The 6000-nt window shown below is 42.2% G+C and overlaps 1 long non-coding RNA gene across 1 annotated transcript; it reads right to left on the bottom strand.

Moving 5' to 3' along the window:
• Window positions 1–289: 289 nt before the first annotated feature.
• LOC128127925 (uncharacterized) lies at window positions 290–3691 on the bottom strand. Its single transcript, XR_008225573.1, has 3 exons — window positions 1269–3691; window positions 890–1051; window positions 290–357 (listed from the first exon to the last, which is right to left on the bottom strand). It is a non-coding gene; the product is annotated as an uncharacterized LOC128127925 (long non-coding RNA).
• Window positions 3692–6000: the final 2309 nt, after the last annotated feature.

Here is a 6000-nt window from a genome sequence, read left to right as displayed (position 1 = left end):
CCTGAAATACATGCACAACAACTGTAAGCATAAATGCTTAGTGAGTTCCCCAATATACACTTACGCACATACGCCTTTCCAGGCCCTGACCTTCCAGTCCTCAATACAACGCCTTCCGGCCCATAACATAATCGCCTTCCGGCCCATAACATATTGCCTTCCGGCCCACATAACATACATAGCACATATAACAAATAACTTACCACATATAGCATACATATCACATAACATATCCGACCTTCCGGTCACACAGTCAAACCCTTCCGGGTACAGTATAGTGAGAAGACTCACCTCGTATATGCTGAAAGCTAGCAACTCCTGAAATGACTCGTGCACAACCGACGACCTACAACCTCCCTATAACATTACATAACTCATTAATACTTATATCTTCTAAGTGTGACTATCCCTAAGAAGTCAGACTTAGGTCAACTCTGGTCAACGGTCAACGGTCAGCTCGACTGGACTCGGCGAGTACCTTGGCGACTCGGCGAGTCTAGTCGTCCTCCAACTTTCTGAGATTCCTTATCTACTCGTCGAGTACCCTCCTCGACCCGACGAGTTACTCCTGGAAGAATCGCGGGGCCACCCCGACTCCACTCGCCGAGTCTGAAGAACAACTCGGCGAGTCCCAGTAAATCTTCAAGCTACTCGCCGAGTCTGAAGAACAACTCGGCGAGTCCATACCATGCAGACGAGCAACTGCTTCCTGAATTATGTATGGTCTCAAGATATACAACCATGGGACTCTCTGGACTTCTAAACATCTCATTACTGTGGGTATAACGTCTGGGTAATAACATAATAACCCATCTAATCACTAAATGGGTTTTCATAAACCCTAGGTTCATAAACACATTAACTAACAGAAGGGAATCCGAAACCTTACGTGGAATATGCCCTCTCTGTGTCTCCAAACCACAGAACTCGAATCCCTTGCTGTTCCTTTAGCCAAAACCCTTCTCCTCCTTGCCCAATAATTTCTTCAAGCCCTAATATCCTCCAATCTTGCTCTAGATGTCCACAGCCGTTTAGGGTTCCTCTCAGTCGACTAAAAACGGACAATGACGGCCTATGAGAGTATTATATACGATTCAAACTGAACGGTTAGGGTTTCTGCTGAACAGCGTCGACTCGCCGAGTCCATATCTGGACTCGTCGAGTCCAGTCGCGGACCCGCGACCAAGTCTGCGATCCTACTCGGCGAGTCTAGGCTCCAACTCGCCGAGTCCCCTCTTAAACCACCCAAAAACATAATTTAATAATACCTGAGATTTCGGGCTGTTACAGGAGGTGCACGATCACGCCTTTGCCTTCATGCAATCCTCAGAAATACCTGAAATAATAATCGATAGATGTAAGCTCGAAGGCTTAGTGAGTTACCCCCAAATACCAACACCATCTGATATAACCATATCGTATAACATATAAACAAACAGCAAACAACATGCATAATGAGCCTTCAGCCTAATTAGACCGCCCTCACCAGGGACTACAACCTATCTGGACCGCTCCCGAGCCTTCGACATATCTGGACCGCCTCGCAAGGCCTACAGCCTGTCCGGACCGCTCGTTGGGCCTTCGGTCTGACTGACATACCCTCCTGGGCCTGTAGTCTATCCGGACCATCCTGGGTATGTTAGCCTACAGCACACAGCAGGACCGCCTCAACCCAACCCCAAATCAACCAAACATGTGAACGTAAATATCATACGCTAGCATTCATAACAGTCAAACCGATCTAACAGATCAAATAGCATAACAACATCCTATAACCAGGATACAGACCTAACCGGTCACTAACATAGCATTATCCTATATACCAGGATACCGACCTACCAGGTCACTAGGCATATCACCATCCTAACTACCAGGATAAAAATCAATAAGCATGGCATGCAATAACCCATATACAAATCCAAAAAGGGTCGGCCTTGGTGTCGTAGACCTTGTTGATATAGTGAGGAGAACTCACCTGGCACTGACAAAGTCCCGCATAATAAACTCCAGCCGCTAATTGAAAGCTTCCCGAACTGTCAACGTCAAACAATACCCAATTAATAATTGGGTTCCAAGCACAAAAGTCAAATCATGGGCCAAATCCCAACATATGGCCCAATTTTCCAAATTGGGCCCAGACCTCTACATGGTCTTTCCTTAAGGCCCACCCAATTATTTCAATCCAATTTCTATGGTCCAATATCACATAAACATAAAGGCCCAAACAATGGCCAATCTATGGCCTAATTTTCAAACTGGGCCTAACCCCTCATATGGGCCTTACCCTAAAGCCCATCAACATATTCTAGTCCATATGATCATTCTTGGATGCTCCATTAATAATCCAATTACCAAAACCCAATGGAAAATCCCAATACAAACCCAAAGTGAAATTAGGGTTTCACATAAAATGACAATTAGGGTTAAGTATCTCTAACTTAACCCATTAAGGACTTAACCCATTAAGTCCAATAATGCTTTAGGTTAATTTGCTAATGATAGTCATTTAATATTTCAAGTTATTAATTAATTCTCGTGTGTCCCGATTAATTCTCAAAATTTAGGGTTTTATGCCATGAGGGTTTTCCAAACCCTATTTTGGGTTTCCTTCCCAATATTAACCCATTAGTTACTTGGTTAGGCTTTTAGGTTACTTTGGGCCTCATTGGGCCTATTAGGGTTTTATTAGATTAATTAGGGTTTCCTTGGACCTATTAGGGCTTCATTGGGCCCATTAAGGTTTCAAGGCTCCTAAACGGATCCAACAAAACAAAGCAAAGTACACCGCCACCCGACACGGGGGCCAGTGGCGGCAGGAGGCGGCAGCCACCACTTCACGGTGGTCGTTTTAGGTTTCCTTTTCACTTTTCTGATATGGTTACAATTTACAATATAATCCAAATTCACACACACTAATAACACACACACACACACACTAATAAACACACACGCGCGCAGCCACCTCATGGTGGCTGGTGGTGGTCTATGGCGGCAGAAGAGCAGCAACCGGCCAATAGCCACCATGGTGGCTCCCAACGTTTTCCGACCAGCTCATAAACATGCCCACACGCCGACACATACAGAACCATGCACACACACGTACAAAACGCCCACCGAGCATGGCGGCAGTCGGAACAGAAACGGCAGCGAGCATGGCGGTAGCAGCAGTGTTAACGGTGGCAATGGCAGACAACGGGCATCAGTACAGTCCAACAGCGGCGAAGAAACGATGCTCGGTCCTCGTCGGCAGCTCCGACTCCAACAGCGACAGCGTAGCGGCGGCTGGGGAAAAAGGAACCTGACAGCGATGAAGGATCGTCCGTTGGCCCCCCGGTGGTCTTCAGTTTCTCTGGTCATGGTGGGTGGACTCGTTGGCCTCGGTTGATTGGAACCGACGAAATGGTAGTGGCATCGGAGATAGGAGGAAGCGAAGGTGGCGACTGGATTCGGTGGCAGAGAAGCTCCAAGATAACGATTGGGGAGAGTATGGGTAGTGGCTCATGCCTTTTGTGGCTGGTGAACGACACCGACGATGACAGGCGGCATAAGGGATGCGGCGCCGGAGTTGGAGAAGGAAGGTGGTGGCGGCCATCTCTATTAGGGTTAGGTTTTAGTGGCATGAAAGTTAGGATGAATATATATGGGCTTACGGGAGTGATGGGTTTACCCGTGTCCCACCCCAACCATTTGCATATTTTACACATTTAGTCCCTCTCCATAAGAACTCTTTTCAACTTAAGTCCCAAAATTACCATGCAACCTCTATCTCAATAAATCCTTACATAATAAGTCCAAAAGTTACCAATTATAGCCTACCTTTTAAAATCCTTTTCAAAATAAATCTTGAAATTATACCTTAGCCCCCGGAGATTCAATTATTATCATTTGGCTTCTCGAAATCCACAGCCCACCAATATTTACTTAATTATTTTATTTTAAATGGGATGTTACAAGTCATTCAAAAGAAAACAATTCTAGTCGACTTAGACATTTCATCAAACAATTATTCTACAAACTTAAAAACTAAAAGTTTGATCAAGCGAATTTAATATATTCATCACTTGTACTGTAAATTGGAAGAAGATGAATAATAATTATACTAACCTCAAATTTTCAAACTGAAAATGGTTTCCATAGTTAATGGATAATAGTTTTCATTACTATGTAATCTCTTCTTGGCATCCTTCCGGGAAATAAGCTCAACAGCCTACTGCACTTTTCCCTTAAACAAAACAACCATATATCAAACATAATACACACCATCAGAAACATCTTATTATAAAAATTAAAGAACAAACCTAATTAAGGAGATGTATGAGTACGGCTAACAAATTTAACTATAAAGTCGTTGGTTTAAGAGGTGTGTAAGGAGTTGAAGAGATATTGGCTGAGTGTGGTTTAGGGTTTATCTTAGAGTTTAGAATCGAACAAAAATGGGAAAATGCAATAGCAGATCAACAATGATGTCTCAAGAACCGAAAACAAAAGAGATGAATCGACAATGGAATAATATTGAAATTACCATCACGTAGTTGTTAATAAACCTCAGGAAAACTTAAACCATATCAATTGTCCGACAGAGAAGAGATGGATTGAGATAAGAAGGTGTATCGTAATACACTAAAAGCAGCAAATGAGCCCAACATGTAGATTCACTTGTGGATATGATTTGGTTGATGATTTCTTGAGAAGTAGAGGGAAATCAATTTAGGTATATCCTCGATTTTATGCATGCGAGAATTGTAAAATCAGACACTGCTTAAAATAGATGAATGGGTAATCAATACAAAGGATTTGAATATCTTTTTTGAATTCGAAATAGAGTTTGATTCTTTTTGCAGATCACGATCTTGCAGTGGCATTTTCGGAAATTCAGTTTTACATTTGAGCGGGAAAAATTGGTCGGGGAAGGCTAATAGATTGCCACGTGGCAACTTGGTACTTATTTATTAGATTAGGAGATTTAAGCAATTCACCAGATATCCTACTTCTTAGCTTACGTATTCTTCCTAACATCCTAGAAATAGACCCACTACATGCACATGCATGATATTTACTAAAGATATGGCCTAATATTGAAGAACATAAAATAAATTAAACCAAACAAAATCTAGTTTCATTTCCCTCTCAAATCTCCTTACCCACTCCCCTCCCCCTTGTAACTAAATGGAAACTTGGTAACTAATTAGTAATTCCTAACTTGAAGGAAATATGCAGCCACTTGCATGAGCTAAATCAAATCAATATGATTACTATTATGTTGTGAGATTTGCATCTATCTTCCTCACTCTTTCCTCCATCTATATACATCGATAGTCGACACCATCCCCCTCTACTTCACTCTCATTTTACTGCAAACAATCACTCCTTTTTCTCTCAATATCATACCAGAAATCAACCTTCTTACAGCCCCTCCCCTCTCCTCGAAACCCATCAAAAACCGAAGGCAGAAATGGAGCTGTTGCCTCCTCCTTTTTAGTTTCCTGTCACAGCCATTTCACACCTGTTTTTCAACCTGTTTTTATCCAAAAAATACCCCTTAACATGCCTCCTGTTGCTGCTATATTTGAAGTCACCAAAACAGCCCCAAAACTCTTCTTTTTATTGTGTTCTTTCTGAATTTTCGAGACCCAAAACAGTGCAATAAAGAGCTGTTTTTCGAGTGGCTTTTAACATCCAAGAACCCGCTGTTTTTCTGTCAAAAACCTTATGTTTTGCTGTCAAAAATCGAGAACACATCAGCCCTATACAAAGCTGTTTTCGTGTGACCAAAAGTGATCCACAAACTCACCGTTTTGCTGTCAAAAGAACTCACTGTTTTGCTGTCAAAATTTCGAGTATTTAAACTACCCAACAAGAAGCTATTTTGGAGTAATCACAAACCCAAGAAGATCCATCACTTTTGTTGCTAATAAATTTTTGTTCAAACCATCTTTTGGCAACCTACCTTTGACAACTTAAGAACAAAAGGTAATGACTCCACCTTTACCTAATAAACTC

The sequence above is a fragment of the Lactuca sativa genome, chromosome 1 (genome assembly GCF_002870075.4).
Source record: "Lactuca sativa cultivar Salinas chromosome 1, Lsat_Salinas_v11, whole genome shotgun sequence".
Taxonomy (NCBI): domain Eukaryota; kingdom Viridiplantae; phylum Streptophyta; class Magnoliopsida; order Asterales; family Asteraceae; genus Lactuca; species Lactuca sativa.
Note: the sequence above shows the minus strand (reverse complement) of the source record. Positions and strands in the feature narration are given on the sequence as shown.